Here is a 20,966-nt window from a genome sequence, read left to right as displayed (position 1 = left end):
TGTTGTTGTCCAAAAACTATTAAAAACAAGTCAGTGAGCCACACCACTGCACTGGGTGACATGTTCCTTTGTCCATGAAGATGGTGGTAACCGTAACTTGTTTAGAAACGGCTCCAAAGAGTAACAATAGCGATAAGATAGAAACCTGCCAATGTGCATGCGTGGAAACGCAGTTCCATTTACAGAGCTTAGCTAGCTTGTTGTGCTACATAACACAACTTCTTAACTTTGTGCTGAAGTTATTTGATATGTAGCACAACACGCTAGCAAAGCTCTGTGAAAGGAACCACATGTCACACATGTGCAGTGGCATCCGCCATATAGGAATCTCACTCCTAAAGGTTACTATTTTTTATGAATATCTAGACCTAATGAATATCTTTTATTGCTGTTTTTACTCTTTGGAGCCATTTCCAAGCAAGTTATGGTAACCGCTGTCTTCAGAGATGAAGCAACATGTTACCCAGTGCAGCTTTGTGGCTTGATGTGTTCTAAATAGTTTTTGGGCAATAACAGAGGTCTATGGCACAGAGGAATTTGATATATCAGACTTTGGATACATACACAATGCTTGAAAGTACACTGTAAAATATCATACAGGAATTTAGTGTAATCAACCAATATTTTAGTCATTAACTTCACTTAAATATATACAGTACGTTTTATAATTTCAAGTTGATTCAAGCCAAAATATCTAGTTTTTATTTCAATACCATTTTAGAACTCACTAATATGAGTTCTAAAACAGTTTGATAAGTTTCTAAAGAAACATGATCAGCCTATTAGCAGATTTAATTAGCAGGTTTGAAGAAAACATACATGATGGAAACTAACTATGTGTCTTTAACATGTTAAAATAAGTCACGGTTGTTTCTTTTCATAACAATAAAAACAATGCAAACCAGGAAGAAGGTAAGTATTGAATTCACTCCCTACCCTCTACACTACTATGATAAGATCACTGAAAGCAATTTGTTATCTTTGTACTGACTTTGCAGAGCAACAGGAGCAACCAAAGCTGCAAGTTATTAGTGTCAAATTGAAGTGTGACTCTTTAAATTAGGAAATGTAAATGAAAATCAAAATTAATCTGAATTAGATTTATAATTTCAAACAACCATCTGACCAGACCCATGAATTAGCAGATCTAAATCCACCAAGCTAAAGCTAAGGTTTATACAACATCCAATATTTAGTCAATATAAGTTTTGGTAGTGTTAGAAGAACTATTTATATTTTTTGACGTAACGTTAAATTTTAAGGCAGCCTTTTAATTTGTATTTTTAAGTTGAATCAACAAATTACATTTTACAGTGTAGGAGGAGTTCATTGTTGGTTTGGCTCTGCACATGAGATTTGATGACAATAAGAAAAATATAGAAAATCACCAGCCAAATCCTTTAATTGCAGTTGGTACTTGCACTTCACTTGAATATTTATGCAACTATATACTTGTACTCCACTTCTACTGGGAGCATTCAGTCTCTACTATTTCAGATTAAACATTGTATTTGTTGCTCTACTAAACCTGTCTGACAGCTTGTTACTGGTTATATTGCAGATTCAGATTTTACACACAAAATATATGATCAGCAAATCATAGACCCCATGCTAAGTTTGCCGAGGGCCCCACAAATCACAAAATCCACCCCTGCAGGAAAGTAACCTGACACATAGTTTGTGTAAAATGAATAAGTGGAATATAAATAGTAATTATGGTTCACTTCTTGTATAAGACAAAACATATATTTTGGCTTGGTGCAATCAGTGGCTTATGAGAAGGGAGATTTGGCAGTCAGATAACCTCTCATTTAAAGCTTGAACATTATGCGCATCTCTAGCCAAGGTCCACCTTCTCAAACAGGGCTGAGGCAAGTCAATGTCCCTCAGCTTCAGTGCTTCTTGCATTTGACTTTGACTGTTTGTGTCTGGCTATGGATTGGCTTGTCATGAGTACAGCTCTTCAGCCACTGCAAACATAAGGCTGTGCAAATATTTTGAGTAAGAAGGTTGGTTTTAATGGCTGGTGAATGTATAGTGTAGAATTGTATGTCACTCACTGAGTGTAGTGGTAATAATCACAGGGAGAAACCTCAGATTTTTTTTTATTTCATTTTCATATGTATTTCTATATTAATCTGTAGTAACAGAATATTATTTATGTTAAATTAAAAAAAAAAAATCTACAATTTGCCAGTTTTCATTATGCAGTAGCCTTTCTGTTCCATTTATAGTAGCATACTTTTTCATACAGTGTTAGTCTCAAAGAATTAAAAAAAAAAGTGCAAATGTGTCTTGGGGTGGGGCATAAATCAGAGCTCGGGCCTTGCATCTGTGAGCTCGGAAACAAAGGTTTGTTTGTGTGCCTCAATCACTCTTGCTCATGAAAGCAGACACTTACTTGAAAAAAAAATCCTTCTCTTTTTTTTCAGGGAAACACTCTAAACCAACATCCTGGGTATAAATTTGCAAAACGCAATACAGGCCTGATTGTGTGTCGAGTGGATGTGGGGTGCATATGAATAGACCCTGTACCCCTTCCTCTCTCCTCCTCCAAATAGTACTACTCTTTCCCTCCACCTCCCCCTCTTCCCCCCTGTCTCTTCTCATACAGCCAAGTAAGTAATGTACAAAAAAAAAAAAAGCCTGTGTAGTTTTATTGTTTTTCATTACACTACTGAATTCTAAACTCTCCTCTGTTTCCACTTGAACTAGATGCAACCGACCTGGCCAAAAATAATCTTGGAGAATGATAAGATAATTCCTCATCCATTTATGTATTCACATGTGCTTTTCCAGCACATATGTGACTTTGAATAGATGTTGATATGACAACCTGCACCAGTTTGAAATCTGTATAAGCACGGTAAAAATAAAAGTAAAAACTTCCTGCATTGAATTTTTTACATCAAGACTTAAGTGTCTTTATGATGCATAAAGTTTTAATTCTGTGCTTGTCTGATTCTGAACTGTTGCTTTCTTCATGTCTCTTCTTTGGCATTTGTAAGATGGGAGCATAAAGTTACATGTGTATCGCAGTCTACAGTATCAGAGCACAGGCTTTGGCAGTGAGAGTGTGAATGGGAAAGCTGGGAACAAGTGAAGTCTTGGCACTGACACCAGGTCAGCTCGAAGCCCCCTCACAGCCCAGCCCTCAGCACCAGGTGTCCCCTGCATTCAAATGATACTCTTATTCATAGACTGCCCCAACTGGAGTATTAAAACTCACAATTTGCAACTGAATGCTGATATAATCCTGGAAATATATGTCTCCATTAAAAAGTAGCCCATTTAAAGGAACAAGGCAGTCTTTGTGTGAGGCTTTATGTATATTTATCAAGGCGCTAAAAGGGAGCCAGGGAAGGGTGTTAAGGAGAAGGGGATAGGGGGTAGCAGGGCAGACTTTCCAACTGTTTACATGTTAATTTCAAACTTAACAGCCCTTGTCCTGGAACTATTTATACACCAAATGCTAATCAATTTTTTCTCCTTTTGTTATCGGCTTTTTTTTTTTCTTGTGAACACTTGACTGTGATGGAAAAATGCAAATTTATGTGTATATGGAAAGTTTTCGTGTTTAAATTATACTGCTGGATTTGAATGAATGAGTGACTGTTGTATTTTGTTGATATGATCCAGTGTGTTTCACCAAAGGTAGCAGCTGAATGACACTTTCTGGTTTGACTACAACAGGTGTCAGTTAAATACCTCTACCCAAGCAGGTTCTCAGAGAACACAAGCTTAAGTTCTCCAAACATTTCTTACAGCCAATCAGCTAACTTAGAATGTTAAGTCGCCTGTATTGGCATTAATAGTCATTGAAAGAGAAAGTTCATTATAGGTAAGCTAACTGGCTGTTCAGGCTAGCCTCGTCATTTTACCTATTTAGTGTATTCTTATTATCCTTCACCTCCACTTTGTCCGTGAAAACCACATGCTGACAATGTCATTGCAAAGAACAGCAAAGTAAAACTTGCAGGCCTTGCTTTATTTGAGTGCTACATCAACCAAAGACATTAGGCAATGCAAAACAACAGTCAGCTGATGTTAGTTCTGTAAGGGCTCTAATAGGTATCCTTACTGCCCAATATAATGACAAATTATGACCATATTGGTTGATTCTGCATCTTACAACTTACAACCATCAGTGGCAATGCATGCTGTAGTGTTGTATTTATTTATGAGGTAGAAAGTTCTCACGCCAACCATTACCTTAATCTTATTTGCCATAAGTATAATCACACTCCTGGTTCTGAAAGTAAAAATCCCATTAATTTTTCCCAAAGACAATGTTACGTGACTCGCACTTCCCCAGCTTGCATTGGCATAAAATTATCCCGGTTAAATCATCAGTACAAAAGATGAAAAACTGGTTCTGTGATATAAAGTCAAAGGTACTGTGTACATAAAGACTTCGACGACTCCCAAGCTGCATTTTGACAAGAAACAGTGTACCGCTAACAGCGGGTGGAAGCTTAACATTATGGTGTTGAGAAAACTGATTTTACAATCTGTAGTGGGAATCAGTTCCATTTTAATTTCTGGGTCACTTTTGAGTGAATTCAGCAACTATGGCGCCACATTTTGTTCTCATTACTGTTCTGATTCGTACCTCTGACTGGCATCTTCTCCATAACACTGACGGTCGAGGGTCATGGGTATTGTAGCATTCTTAGCTGTCTGCCATGCTAAAATCACAGACAAAACTTGATTTCTTAGAAGGTGAAATAATTGAAACTGGTGGTCATAATATAAACCTATAGGATTGTAGCATTATGTGGGAGAGTCCTGAGTTTCTATGTTAAGTAATGTTGAGGATATCTTTTTAAGAAAAAAAAAATGACATGGGAATACAGAATGGGGAAAACCACTTCCAGAACTAGCAGCCCCTCCAACTTCACAACTCTATATCGATGTTCTTGTCTGGTGATAGGGTTGGGCAACATGTTCACAGACGATGGACATCACACTGACAGCAACTTCAGTCTTTGAGCTGAACTAGCACTTCTGACCACACTCATAGTCATAACATTATGTGTTACTCCTCATTCAATTACAATCTAATGGAAAGCACTCATGTATTTTTCAGTGCTTAAAAAATACAGTCATTGCAAACACTTGTAAGTGTGGTGTATTGAGATGTCATAATCTGATCTAATCTGAAATGAATGTACGGTAAGATGTTTTTATATTATCTTAAACAATTTAAACAAACCACTATCTATAATCCTCCAGGAAATTAAATTGAATATAGATATATTTTATTAGCAATGAGTTCTTTTTAAGTTTGTATTAAATATAATTTTTAATGCTGTACTTTGGCGATATTGCTTCAAATACATTAATGTAATTAAAGCCATATTGAATTTGAAGCTGACTGTGGGGGAGAGAGGTTGATATGAAATGTGGTCAGTTAAAATGCCATGGCAACTGGTCAAGAGTCCACAGAGAAGGAATGTGTCTAATGAAATGTAACAATACCACCCCCCCCCACCGCCCCCTCCATCTCTCCACCCTCTCTCTCTGTGAGTGAATGAGTGAGTATGTTATATGGTTGGAGTGCTGAGGCTCGACTGCAGCTTTGTTTAGACGGGTTTGGGATGTTTGGCTCATTGTGTTTTAGCTTTTGCTGATATTCAAAAGGATTTGATTGAATAAACAAATGTCATCACTTTAGCAGTATCCTTCAAGGGCTTCTAATGTCAGTGTCAATAAGTGATAAAACATCTTTACAGTGGGAGAGCATATTTTTTGGCCTTCCTCCTCACTTGATATTTTTTGAGATGCAGGAAAAGACAAAGTCTCTTTGAGTGAATACAAATTATACAATCATTGTCAGAGTCACAAACCTTGTGATGTGAGTTAAATGTAAACCACAGTGCAATACTCTTATGGTAAAGCAATTTGTATGAAGGGTTAATGTTGTCTGAGTGTTTTTTTGCCACTGCCATTTGGATTCAAATAATAACAAGCGCATTTTTTTTCAACTTTGAAAATAAACTTATCCACTGAAAAAGTTTTAGCGCTAAATTACTGTATATTTGAGGAATTTGATTGAGTTAGTTAGCACATGAATAATTGAAATAATAAACTTTAACATGCACATATCTGATGAAAATGCACAGTAGATGCTGACCGGCTTTGTTGGTCTCTCCACACACCACAAAACCATGCATAAATCAGTCATCACTGTCGCCTCTTTCGTTCTGTCTGATTATGATGCTAATATCACCATTCTAAACAAAGAAACAATCCCAACGACAGAAATGAGAGACATAATGCTCTCGTTTACAAAAGAGGGAAAGTATAGAGGTATTATGTGGGCTACAAGACTGTGGGTGATGCCTACAGAGAGGTTGCATCGACCTGCTAACGTGATCACCTGAATTATGCACAATCCATTGTGTTCAAATATCATAAATTGATGCGTGAACATCCCACCACCCCCCAACATGGGCCAAAATTATTATTTATGTGGCTGCAGAGCTGCAGAGAGACAATTAGTCATATTCGTATGCTGAAATTAATTGAGAGAGATGCGGGAGATAAAGAGAGAGAACAAAGACAGCTTTTTGTCACTTCTTTCCATCTGACAGGGATAATTAGATATATGAAATTGAAATTCCTCACTGGGGGGTCCTGTTGACAACACTATTTTGTTTCGTTCCTCTCCCCTTTTCCTTTTGTGTTCCTGTTTATGCTAATTTGGACCCAGTGTTTTTCCCTGACTGCTAAAAGCAGCATCCTCCCCAGCCTTCTGATTCAATTCACTGCACAGCAAAGAGCAGCCCGTCAGCCTATTCATGTCTCCCTTACCTGTGACACAAAGATTTAATGAGGGAATCAATTATTTCTCATTATAATCAGTAGAATTTAGGCATTTCATATTAGTTGTTTATGCCCATCTCTATGGAGCCTCAAAGTTTTTAATATGAAATAAATAAATAAGACATGGCTAAATAAATAAATGTCGGATAAATAAATGAATGGATGAATAAATAAAGTGGAATATATAAATGAACCAAGAAAATATTCATTTCTATTTCATTATATAAATTTTATTTCTAAAAACCCGTTTTCAAAATGTCATAATGGCATTTTTCCCAGTGGCATTATTATGTCATGTCACTTCTCATGACAGTTGAATTGTCACCAGTTTTCATTCCCAACGTTTCAGCTCCTGCTGGCACAGAGAATTTCATGTTTTTACCCTTTAGAGTTAACTCTAAGTAACTCAAAATTTACCATTAAACCACTGCAGTCAAAAATGGCTTTTCACTTTTATGCCTAGTAATAATCCAAGCTCACACACCTTCTTAGCGAGATAGTCAGTTATGTAGGCATTTAGCATCTAGCCAACAGGAGATAGAGAAATAAAATCAGTTGAGTTTTAATAATTTCTTAAATCAATTTACAATACCTATCAAAAGTTTGGAAAAACTTTTTGTAAGGTGTGTCCAAACATTTGACTGGTACTGTATATGTATCTATATTAGTTCATATAATTTCATAATGTCTTAATTATTTTATTTATTCAATGTTGAACTCTTTGGGGTTTCATACTTCTGTGTCATTTGTCATTTGTGACTGTTTTGTGTCATGTGAACCACCCTCGCAGTATCAAAGAGGAACATCTGAGATCTGAACATTGTGGTTTGAGTGGAATTATGGGTTATGTCACCTTTCACCACAAAACTAGAAGGGGCCTCTCATAGTTTTCCTCTTACATGAGAAACAACCAGTATCATGTTTCTCACAGCTGAGAAGATACAAAGTGACTTGTGCTATGACATCATAACCATTCAAATTCAGTTCAGTTCAAATCATATCTTGATACTTGAGTACCTGCAGTCTGTGATGAAAACTGGAAATTATAAAAAAACATGATCTGTTTTGTTTTTTTTTGTTTTTTTTTATGAATGTGCTCAAGTGGGTGAGCTATTATACTGCACTTTAGCTGCACTTCAGTTTTTATTAACCAGTGTGTTTATAGTGAAAGAGAAGATGGTGCTTGTGGCTTGTTGCTGCTTTGATTTTTAAACACAAAAATACTGAAAAGTCATTTTCTGAAAAGCTTTTTGGTCTGCTTTTAAAGAGCAGAAATGATTATATTGTCATATCTATAATAATTGTGTGTTGCTTTGACCATGTTAATTAAGTAGTTTTGGGATAACAAATTAAAACTCAAAAGACAAGCGCTGTTAGACTGCTGTTTTGAATTATCCCAGGTTCCAAAAAGTCTTTTCTTTTCAATGTAATTGGCTTAGATTTTTTTTAAATCATTACTTAGAATGATCTTTTTCTCCCTGTTGACCGGCAACTTTTTGTCTCTCTCTTAAACCCTGAAGTTTCACCTCTAAAATAATCCCAAATCAAGATATTGGCCTGAGATTAGGGATCGTCCAAGACTGGAAAACAAAAACAGGCAAAAAGGGGGAAAAGTGATGATGGCGCAAGGTTGTTAGGAAGGGAAAGGAAGGCAGGATGGAGATATGAATTGAACCGGAAAGAGCCTTGTGTCTAATGCTTGCCACATTCGCTCTTGAATGAAGGTCTAATTACCCATCGGTATTTGGTGCCAGCGTTCCCAGGTCCCAGCAGCCCCTGGGCCCGTGCAGGCACTGAGCGTCCAGAGCCAGCTGCCTCCCAAACACTTGCAGGTATACAGGCTGGGCTAATAGTCCTACCACAAGGGAGCCAGATGAAAGAGCAGGAAACTGCTGCCAGAAGCCCTGAAAGGATTTATGTAAAGACTGGAGAGAGATGTAGGGAGGTAGTGGTGGCTAAACCCACCTAAACTTGAGTTACCTACCTGTTAATGTCCTGAATAGTGTGCCACATTTAATCACCCAGATAAATTTTTATGACCTGAATCCTGGGTATAAATTAAAGATAATAGTATCAAGATGATGGAAGTTAGATGACGAAAAGTCTGTTAAAGAAAAATATGTGTGATAATGTTTTTAAGGAGTGCACTATATCTTTGATTTGTCTTATGATGATCACTGATTAAAAGTGTACCTTCATTTTTATTTTTTGCTACATCCAAGACAGAGAGAGAAACTGTTTTGAAAAAAAACAAAACTCATTGGTTGAGTTAAACTTCAATGGGTGGAGCTAAAAAAAAAAGTGCAAATTCAATCTGCATGTTTGCATGTGTGCACATAAAGAGATCTCACCTGATTGCTGTTTATGAATGAAAACACACATTCCACCTCTTGAGTCAGCGAGGTCACTAGTGTAGTGTCTAAGCAGAGGGAAAGTGAGTAATCGTCTATCTGTGTGGGATGTGATTTCCACAAAAGAGCCGGGCAGGGTGGGACGGGAACGTCGCCAATCGTGACGACTCCAGATCCATCCTGAGGAACAGGAATTCCCACAAGCTGGATAAACATGCAGTTTTGTGGGGGAGTGGGGTGTGATAGACTCTCTCTCATCTTTGAGCATGGACATTCTCAGGGTTTGGTCATATCTAACCATAGAAATGCACTATTCTTCAGAGTAAGTAGGTGTATGTAGCATACACCTAACATGACCGGGGTTTTGAAAGGCAACATGTTACTTGATATTCCTCCTTTACTGTAAGCGCTAATAGGACAAGTAGGTGAAATACAGCAAATATTTCAATGCTTAATAATTGAAACTGCTTTGAAAATGTGTAACTTGAGAGCCAACATGTAACACTGCACTTACACTGCAGAAATGACATTATAAATTGTAGGAGTTGCCTCTTGGGAAGTTATATAGATGAACACTTCCTGCTGTATTTTGACAGAATATCTTGATCTAAATATACTGTATGTAATCACAGTAAAGGCTGATGAGAGATGTGTTTAGGGATAGTAAAATACAGTCTCTTTGTAGAGTTTAATGACAGCAAAAAATTGGAAGATAAAGGAATGAGGTAGAAGAAGGGAGGATGGGTGGAGCCAGACATTTTACAGCTTTCAGGATTACTTCAGCTTGTTTTCCTAGGCGGCTATGTGTCACTATTTGATGGCTCAGAAAGGACAGAAATAATACTGCAGTGGCTGTGAGAGGACAACTGTAGTTGCCTAGAGAATGCAAACAATGTTTATCCTAATGTATTCAGACAGCTTCATTGATGGACATGGGGCGAACTCAAACAACCACACATTTAAATTTTATATTCCTTTAGGGATCTTTGTGTGTTTTTTTGTGTCACTTGTGGGTGTAAGTCTCTGTTGTTGTATATAAAGCTCCAACTACATATTTCTGTCAGCATAAGAATATCTGTGTGTGTGTACTCACACAGCTATCTCTCAGCGAGTTCAGTTTGAACTGCTCATATACAAATCAGCATTTGTGTTTTCATATGTAATTACTGTGAATCAACTCTTTGTGCATGGTTCAAGTCATAAAACAAGAGAGAAAGAACATTGTTATGCTAGTGGGGAACCTCACTAAAACGCTCCAGTGACAGAAAATGAAAAGCTGTAATTCCTCCTGTGAAGTGAAGTCTGACTTGTCGGAGTAAAGCACTTCCTATCCTTTTGTTCGGATCTCAAAGGGAATTATAGGGGAGAGTGTTAGATATGGCTGTTAATAAGACCACCGAGCCCTGGCCAGACGAACGTCTAAGTGATTTAGACCATGACAGTTGTATTAAATGAATGAAACCAGATTCCTTTAACCTGGATATTCACATATGAACATGAAAAACATTGGGCATTTTTGTTGAATTACAGGCCTATTTATTATTATTTGCTACATGTTTTGGGATAACTGCCAAGCTAATGTAAGAAGTAGTCCAAAATAAAAGCACGAATGTATGTTATACCTAATATGCAGGGTTTTTTTTTTCAAACAGAATTGATGCAATCAGCTCTCATATTGATAAGCAAAGAGGAAGCAGAGGGTTGGCTGGTGGGGTGGAGAGTGATGAGGGGAAGGGGTGCATGGAGATCAATGGGCTAATAAAACAAATCGATGGAATGAAACCACAGAAAAAAGTGAAGTCATTAATTTGCAGAGACAGGATGATCCCACCAACCACATGCATTGATTAGAAATGAGGTCTGTGGAGAACCTTCAGGGGGTATCATATTAGTGGAGGGAAACAATGGATGGGGGGTGGGGGTGGTCGCTTTCCTCCGAGGGTTTGCTGCTGTACTGATGCAGGAGAATAGGTTAACCGGTGGATCAATGGCCTCTTCAGCATAACAGAAGACACTGGCTCTGTGTTTGCTCTCCAATGCACTGTCAACACAATATCTGCAGGTGTGATGTTTTCTCTCTGCTTATGTGAGCAGTCCAATTGATTTTTTTTTTTTTTCCCCCGTTTTTCAAGCCAAGTGTACTCAAGCATGATTATGATATTGAATACATCATAGAGTACAAAGAGGTCTGCAAATAAGGTCAGAGGTGAGGGCTAATGTTCCATTTTTATCAATATTATTATTGTTAATCATGATTTGTAATCAATAATATTGGGCTGAGTTATATACACTGAGGCCTATTACATAGTACTGCGAGGGTAGTGGTGCAGGCATAATGTGCGGTTTGGAAAATGACTGCTTGAATATGTATAAAGGACAAAGCACACAAACAGACTTATTGTAAGACCTCTGTTTGAACCCCACTGCATGCTCCTAGAGAGGTCTTGCCCTGACTTCTGTGTGGTGAACAGGTTATAACAAATCTATAGTACAATCTATACGGTGTGTTTAGCTTTTTCAACATTTTTGTCTTACCTGTATACCTAAATTCAAACTGACCAACATTTTTGATTTTGATCCCAAAAATCAGACAAGCTGAGAATCTTTGAAGTTTTCCATCGGTCAGGGTTCACTCGATCTGCAGACACAGCATAGCTTTTCTGCAGCCATTTGGGGGAAAGAGAGAGAAGAAAAGCAGGTGATGTGAGATTGACGACTTAAATACTTCATCAATCAATGCTGCAGCCGATGTGTTGTTTGGTGATTGGTGGAGAATTCAGGCAATCCATCTTTCCTACCAGCAACTGGCATTCAAGATTCTCCTCAGGTTCTCCATGTAATGCCTTTATTTCTTTATTTCCAGGGTTAACCTATGCTGCAGTTATGTGTATATGTGTGTGTGTATGTGTGTGTGTGTGTGTGTGTGCATGAGAGTGTTGGGGTGGGGGGTCCACATTAACCCTTCACCTGTTATTAGAGTCTGTTAGACGTGTATGCGGCAGAATGCACTACATACAAGTAAACACAGAAGTCAATTCAGTATCAGTCCTCCCACACTAAATAAATCATACCACAGAAATTGGAAAGCATTAGTATAATTACTGTAATTATATGTAAATGTGATATTTTAAACAAGAAGACTGGTTTGTATCAGCCACTCGCTCCGTTGCGTGTTGCCTAGTTGGATTTGGCAGGATATCTGCTGGAATGTTTTACATTAAAAATTGTACCGGGCCCAAAAATAAAAACCCCAAATCTAATCTGTCTGTTTTTTTACTGTCATTGAAGATTAACCTCATTAAGCCAAATGAAGTGATGGAAGGACCGGATCAAACCTCTGGGTTAGACTGTAGGCCATTGTGGGTTTGAACAGAGATAAACAAATATTGGTTTGTAGCACAAAGACACTTTACAGCACAAATCAAAAAGGAGGTTCTTCCAGACCAGAGTGAGCTATGTTTTCTAGTGGAAGGTGGTGGGAGAAGAAAAAGGCTGATGAGACAAAAATCACTTCCAACATGTATATCTTCTTCTGTAACTCCAAAGATACCACTAATGGGTCTGTCACAAGCGTCTATTTCTTTTGCAGTAATGGCACAAAAGTAAGTGATACAGAATAAGTCTGGTGCTGTTCTATATATTTTGTTGTTGTTTTTCACAGATTCCATGAAAAGACCAAAACCAACAATGCATTAGTTTGTCTCTCAATACTTTCCTGTTGCATCTGCAGCACTCAGCCCCAAGTTCAGTTGTTCTGAGTGAAGATGTAAATCTTTAAAAATATGTAACAAACATATTGATACATGTTTCATTTCGAACCGCTGGGCACTATAGTTTTTAACAAACTTTACTCAAACAGGAGTACATTTTTTTTTTTTGGGGGGGGGGGGGGGGGGGGGTCTCTCAAGTATTGAGAGACAAACTAATGCATTGTTGGTTTTGGTCTTTTCATGGAGGGGGGGGGGGGGGGGGGGGGCTATATTTAGCTGCATATTAATACACATTTGGAGGCATCTCTGGCAGCAAGAAGATGGTGATGAAGGAACGTGCCACTTATGTAACGGTGTGGCTCGCTCATGTGTTTTCAATAGTTCTAGGACAACAATAGAGCTCTATGACACAGAGGAATAAACTTCTGTATATCTGGCTTTGGCTACAAAGGCAAAAGCTGTTAGCACAGTAGGATCAATTCATTGTTAGTTTTGTTTTTTTCATGGCATTTGTTGCCAATAAGAAAAATGCAGAAATCTCTCAGCTTTATTCTTTAATTTTAACTTTACTGTGCATTCTACATTTCAATACCTGAAACATTCACTCCCACAGGCTACATGCCATCCTCTGAGCAGCCTTATTTGTTATTAGTGCAGTTAGGTTACATTGCACTGAGGAAAATAACTTTGGTATTGATTTCAATGAGATTTGACTTAGATTGATACATTGGACAACATAGGCTGAATTGGTTTCTGGCTTTTATGTAAGATTATGTTATCTAACTTTAATGTAGTAACAGTCTATATGAGGTCTGGAGACGTTTCTGATAAAAACACTATAACATTTTTTTGCCATAATTATATTCAAACATTGATTGTTTATGATATGATTTATGTGTGAAATCAAAATATGTGAACACGCATTCTTTTCTGACTATTGCACATGCGCTGGGTGCATCATGCAGAGTGATTTCAAACATTACAATTTCTCTCCATCCACACTCAGTCTAATCCCTGTTCTTTCTTTTCTTCATCTCAATGTCTCCACCTCCATGCGGTTATAGTAATACTGAAGCCCCTGGGTTTTGCTTAATTAAAATACATCCTTTTTGTGTTCCCCTTGGAATCCAGTGATAGAATAACTATGCAATAGGGTTAGCTGTATTTAGCTCCTTGAGGAGTTAGCCAATGTTGTGTCAGGCAGCCACTCACAGCTAAATCAACAAAACCCTGCAAAGAGGGAAGAGGAGAGAGAGAGAGAGAGGGAGAGAGAGAGAGAGAGAGAGAAAGAGAGAGAGAGAGCAACGTAGGAGGAAAAAAGAAGTTTGGGGTGAGGGTGGGTGGGTGGGTGGGTGGGGGGGATCCCACTTCGTGTAAACCCTTAGCTTTTCACACTGAGCGGCGTTTTCATGCTAAGCTCTGAGCTTGAACTGAAATCCTCTCACTTATCCTCAAATCCAAGATGAAATACTGTCAGATGTACTGTGATCCAGGGAATTTGGTGGAAGACTGACAGGCAGGGCAGAGAGACGTATGAGTGACTGACACTGAGAGGCACGAGTGCGTGTGCTTGTGGCCGAGGAGGAGGAGCAGGGAGAGAGTGGGAGATACTGTGCGGGGAGGAGATTTAATACAATGATTTGTCCGAGGCAGAGTGAGTGACTCATGTCAGTTTGATGCCCAATAACCAAGGATGCAGTGGAGAATAAAGCACATAAACTCACTACTACCGTCCTTTTTTAATTCACACATTAGAGTTTCTCAATATGTGTTTTCCTGATTTATTTTAAAAGTAATTAGTTACTTTTTTTAAAAGCATCTCTGTATTTATTTCACAAAAAAACAGTACTGTACATGGCAACAATTTGTATACTATTATGTATAATTTTGGGAGTTGTGCATGTTGTGCAGTCAGATGTTTTATGTGGGGTATTGGGGCTGATATTTGGAGGGTGTGTACGTCCCTCATCTCTGAATAGCTCTAAGGCACAGGCAGGAAATGGAGTCCTGGCATTTTGTTTTGCATCAGTGCTCCTCTTTATTAGAGAGGAACAGAATCGGCATAGAATAATAATTGGAAAATTGTAAGCTTGCTTTCATTATAATTAGCGAGATCGCAGGATGCAATAATCCAATTATTTTACTTAAAAGCAAGTTTCCTCATCCCTGTGCAATGTGTTGCAGGATGTGTAACCTCATCCCATATGGACATACCACTGAAACAGCAAACTCTCCGTCTCTCCCACTTTATCCCCCTCTTACATGTAAACACCAGCATGCTTGAGTGTGCTCAGACAGCTGAACATACACTGACATATGAACACCATTTAGGGCAAGCAGACACACACATAAACATACACGTGCATACACCTCAGCAACATACAAATAATTGAGTAAGATTTGCTGGTACATTAAGTTTAATGTGTTTGACATTCGGTGGGAGGAAATGGTAGGCATGAAGTGGAGTAGCCGCGCTGCGTCTTTCTTCAATCAGGGCACTGCAGGGCTTCATTTTACAACCCCGATGCAAGCCGAGGCCCGTCAAAGCTAATTAACGCTGTCGCAAATGGATGCAGGTCATGGCTCTCAGCGGATTGGTCCACACAGAGGTCACCAAAGGTCAAACCTCCAGTATGGAATGATATAAACAATCATCTATAGACCACAAACCAATCAATCCCTTTTAACACTATCCACTTCCTGGTTGGCTGCTCTCAGAGGTCAGGGGTCAATGTACAAAAAGACAACTGAGCCGGTGGGTATGAGACAGGAAAGCGCATACTACTGATTATCTATTCATTTAGGTTTTAGTGATCAATACGCCAACAAATTATCAAAGGAATTGAAATGAATTCTTTGATATTAACGCTTAACAATGTGCAATGAGAAAACACAGCACATCATCGGCTTTATTCATGAATTCAGTATCCTAATAAAAAAAATAAGAATAAAGATGTAATAATCTAGTAAACATTTATTTTTTGTGCAGTTACAATCATTCTCCAGTGTGCACTTTCCTGCACACTGAATAAAGCCTCTTCGCCATCAACATGAAGTTCTGCAATTAGCTGAGCAGAGAGAAAAAAGACAGAAAGACTGAAAGAAAGGGGTAGAGGAGGAGGGGGGAGAAAGATGGAAACCAACGCTTGAGGAATTGAATTACCGGAGCCTTTTCTCATTATCATTTAGCCGTCTTTTATGGCCCACCAGTAAGAGATGATGTTCCCATGACCCCGCACAATACACAGACATATTATTCAATCCTGCCTCGATGAAATTCCTGCAAATAAAACCTTTGTGCTGGGCAACAGCTAATTATTTGACAGATTGGCCCCCTTCTGGCTCAGGTTACAGTGTGGAGTGGCCATGTTTTAGTCCACCCCCCTCCCCTCTTTTACACCACCAGCACTCACCCACTCTCCCCCAGCCCCAGTGCAGAGAGGGGCCACTTTGAGAAAATCCCAGAGGGCCTCATTCTTTTCAGGAGATTATATATTTCAGCACCCCCTCCTCCTCCCAACCATCTATCCATCCAAAATCAGGGGAGCGTGGTGCATGTGTGTGTGTGTATGTGTGTGTGTGTGTGTGTGTGTGCGTGTACAGGGGGGGTCTGTGTGTGTCAGTGACAGCAGTCATTTCATAGTTTAAAAGGTGTTCTCAAGCAGAAATATTTAATCTTCCCACGAAAATAAAGTTTGATGGTAGAAGATTATAGGATATAGAGAGAGAGAGGGAAAGTGAAAGAGAGAGATCTAAAAAAAACAAATCATGCCAAATATGTGTTGTGTTACACTGTATTTATATTACTTTGAAGAACTACTGTAACTACACAACCAGTGTATTTTTTTGTAATACCAAATTAGAGAGTAGGGAACATTAACGGATTAAAGTTTTGGGTGGGCATGCCTTTGGCTTTGATTCAGTCCACTAATAACAAGAGTTTGTCATTAGTGTTCGGACTTGGACCACCAAGATAAATGCCAACACATGTTTAAATTATCTGGAGAGTAATGGCATTTTCCTTCAGCCCTTTCCCTCCTATTAAGATCCCTTGTTGACTCGACTATGCAGACATTTTGAGTTATCAGCACAGGTTTAATCTGTTGCTTATTTGGAACCCATGCCGTTAGTATAATTCAAGGAGTGTGTGTTAAAAGAGGTTAAAACCAAACAATTAGTGGAAATAATGTAAGGGAACTCCTTTTACAGCTTCTGTATCTCAAGAGAACTAAAATTAGAAATGGAAAGTTTACAAACACTATAAAAAAATTATATAGAAATGATGCACATAAAAATGAACAAAAACTGTCATCCTAAATTATGTTTGGAATTATTTTTTTCAGTAAAATGTACAAAGCGAGTTTTGGACCCACTATTAGATATATTCTCTATTTGCTGTCAGTAATATAGTCTTATAATTTTGTTAAATTTTGAACATAATATGTACTATGAACAAGATATTATAATAGCATTTTTGATCATATACTGTACATATTTATCATGTGACCCTGACCTTAAAATGCTAAAACTGAAACTAAAAGTCCCTCATCATTATCATAACCCTGGCACAGAATGTGTGTAAAACCACAACACTTTTGTCTACAGCCTAGAGAACTAAAACAGGGAACTGTCGCTACTGTTTGAGGCATTCTGCTACAATGCTGTCCGTAACTGTCATAGCTGAATATTTCTAAATAAGGAATTGATATCATATAATGAAACAAGCAAAAAATGGAAGTTGGGTTTTTAAAGGAAATGTACAAGGCAATGCGTGCAATGCATGGCACACCGGTAGCTGATTTTGTTTTCTGTCACCCAACAGAGACTGGATTAGATATGTATGGCATTTTAAAAACCTGAGTATACCATATATGGTATATGGCACCCAAACATCCATAGAATCTACCTAAAATGTTTTAATTTTTAACATCTTGTGCTCTAAATGAGCCACTTGCAGCAATCCAACACATATTAGTGTATTACTTTTGTCCTAATGTGGATCCCTTGCAAATAAAACTTTGTCACAAACTCAAAGTCAGTGACCATGTAGTTGAAAAGTAGTTAGCTTTCCTCCTAAAAAGTTGACAATTTCCCACTCTTACATTCTCCACCTCCTGTGTGTTGGCAGCCAGCAAATGCTTGCTGGGCTCTGGTTGCATGGCTGGGATGTTCAACTACTGTGTTCACCTGGCATGAACCCAAGCGAGCTGAGCCTGGAGTATTCATTGCTCAACCTGGGTGAAGGTCATAGAGTCCAGCCCTTCCCTGCTCTGTTCCCCAATGAGCAAACATATGGTCTCGGAGCACCTTGAACATGTTTGGGTGACCAGAACTACTTGGCCTGAGATGCCACAGCAAAGAGACAGAGGAGATGGTCTGAAGGAGGTTTAGGCCCACCTTGCTAAAGCAGAACAAGGATAAGGAGGGAATACAAGGCAGCCAACAACAGTGATCATCATTCACTACTTGCTCGCACACAGGAAAGGAAAAGTCACCCAGCTCGACATAGTGGGAGCTTTGAAATACTACAGACCTTGTAGCTTCTCCTTTTACCTCCTGTTTCTGTTGAAATAAATACATGTAATCATAAGGTGCAATATTATCACCATGTTGTTCAAACAGCCAAGCCTCGTCTAATCGCTTCCACGTTTCCTCAGTGTAAAGCTCATTAGTGGGTGACCTAAAGGCATGAAGGAAAAAAAGACGACAGAGAGACACAAAAAAAATTTGGATAATGGATGCTTGCTGTTTTGAGACAGTAAAAATAAACAGGTCTGCGGCTTTGATAATGAATATGCTGTAAACATCGGCCCAGAGTGTGAGTTTATCACAAACGTCCAGCTTATAACCTGACTTGTGTGTACGTGCGTGCGTTCTCATATGCAGTACAGTATGTCTAAAAGAACGCCTGCATTTGAGCCTGTGTGTCATTGTGTGCATGTGTGTGTTTGTGTGTTTGTCTTTAGGCTGGACGTCTGGGTGGGGGGATGTTGAAGATGATGACTCGCTGTTAGACTTTGTGAATGGGGATGTGAGAGTGTCTCTGGTGTCTGAGCGTCCGGCCCAGGTGGCAACTGGAAGGCCGACTTCATTAGCCTTAAAGAGGAAACAAAGGAAGATGCGTCGTAAAAAAGTGCCATCCCTCATCTGCGAGGCCACCGCCTGACACATTAGGAATCTGTATGCTCAATTAACCACTGGCAGGCTCATTTTTCCTCTCCCTCTCTCTCCCACTCTCTCGCTCTTGATCAAACAGAGCAAGCCAGAGCAATCACACTGGACTGAAGCGAGACTTAATACAAGACACGTTTATGAAGTTAGAGCATATTTTGGTTGTGTTTGATTTGTAGGAAGTGGGCAACACTTTTATGTGTGAAAGTCACAAAAAATATACTACCTAACCTCTGTCTTTTGCATGATTTGGTCACTCCCTAATTAAACAGAACAAAACGTGCAGACTGTACGGAAGATGCTTTCACAACCTTTCTCTATAAATTCCTTAACTGCCTCCATTTTTTTCATTACAGGAGGAAGATGAAAGCTGGATGCCCAGGAGAAGAAGAAGTCATCACATGCCAAAAACACATTACTCCTGAAGTACAATTTGCATGTGAGTTTTATTATTAGGACTTCAGTCTCACAAAAAACATGGCAGGCAATTTGCACAGGCATTTTTACATTACACGTTGCAAGAACGGCAGATTCACACAAGAGTAAAATTTCAGTTTTCTTGTTTATTACAAGTCATATATCAAGCTTAATTATGATACCTTATGGTGCATATAATGCTTATGCTGATATAATGCATGATTAAGCATTATGTCTTATACATATGACAGTCACAAAGTGTTGCAAAATCTCATCTTGGTATGGACCACGATCTTGACTCCAGCCTTCCCCTTTCATTTATAAAAACATACATTTGTACATTTTGCACAAGCACACACACAATAACAATCAGGCTCAGATTCTTTACATTTCTTGGGTGGCAACCTGAGGATCATTATCTTCCCATGAACCTCCTGTGAAAAATGACAAAGTGCAACACAGACCCGGTTGAGGTAGGGAGGGTGTTGGGGGGGGGGTGATACGCATCAGCCTTTGATTAACGAGGTGAGGTGGACGCTCTTTAAAATCACAGGGGTTATGGCTTAGGAGGCCTCCATCCAACACTTCGCCACACTTCACAGGACCAACTTCTTTTTATTATTGGGCACGCCCCCTTTTTTCTCTCCCCTCTGTCCCCCACCCACCCCTCTGCCTCTCTGCCTCTCTGCCTCTCTTTTGAGGTCTATCAGAGAGATGAAAAATGGCGTGCAGCTGGCCGAGCACTTCCTTCCCCTTGTCAGGGTCAGCAGTTCACTATGCTGATAGAGACCCTCGCACCTCCATTAATAAGAGCTCCACTGCACTCACACAGGTCGCTTTGCTGCATCGCTGGACGGCCATCACTCCTACGTTTGTCTGGATATTCCATCATTACGTTCTTTGGGGGAGCTGTATAAGTCATTGATTATTTTTAGTGATATTTTTAGTGACTGACAGCTGCTGTGCACTAACTCAAGAAAATGTGGAACTGTTTTGTGAAATGAGGATCTAAATATCTTCATAAGTGAGTTTAAAATATCAGTCCAAAGCTTTTTAAATTGAAATCACTGTCAGTTTGTAAAAAAAATGTTGTTTGTTTCATATTAAACTTCACATCATTTTACTCCTTAAAGTTCAGTGTTTGGATTTCCAATTGGGAAGCATATCAGTAATACTTTTAAATAAAATAGACACATTTGAACATTATTGCATGTGCCTTTGATTTGGGCTTTCATGGTTATAAAATGAGATAAACAGTTGCTCACTTGCTTGCTTGGTTCTGTTTGGGTTTAAGAAGCGACACAACCTCTAGAGGCTGCTAATGGGACTTTCAGACTGAAATAATACAATATTTTCAAATATGTATATTATGAGACAAATATATGCATCAACCTCATTGTATAATGAACTGTTTGATGTCAGCTTTATTGGCAGTGTAAAGCAGAATGGACTGACAGCAGAGGCCAGTCTGGTCAGATTTAGAGTGCGC

At 38.8% G+C, this 20,966-nt stretch overlaps 1 long non-coding RNA gene across 3 annotated transcripts in view; it reads left to right on the top strand.

Moving 5' to 3' along the window:
- The window catches only part of LOC121906184, a 62,716-nt gene that overhangs the window by 32,315 nt on the left and 9,435 nt on the right, over window positions 1-20,966 (top strand). The window contains exons 3-4 of one of the 3 annotated variants that reach the window (XR_006098563.1): window positions 19,417-19,499; window positions 20,310-20,629. This is a non-coding gene — a long non-coding RNA (uncharacterized LOC121906184). Of the gene's footprint in view, window positions 1-19,416; window positions 19,847-20,309; window positions 20,630-20,966 lie in introns of those variants that run through there. The other 2 variants (XR_006098564.1, XR_006098562.1) reach the window with 2 other exon arrangements.

The sequence above is a fragment of the Thunnus maccoyii genome, chromosome 10 (assembly GCF_910596095.1).
Source record: "Thunnus maccoyii chromosome 10, fThuMac1.1, whole genome shotgun sequence".
Lineage (NCBI taxonomy): Eukaryota > Metazoa > Chordata > Actinopteri > Scombriformes > Scombridae > Thunnus > Thunnus maccoyii.
The sequence above is the reverse complement of the archived record's forward strand: the minus strand, read 5'-3'. Positions and strand labels throughout refer to the sequence as shown.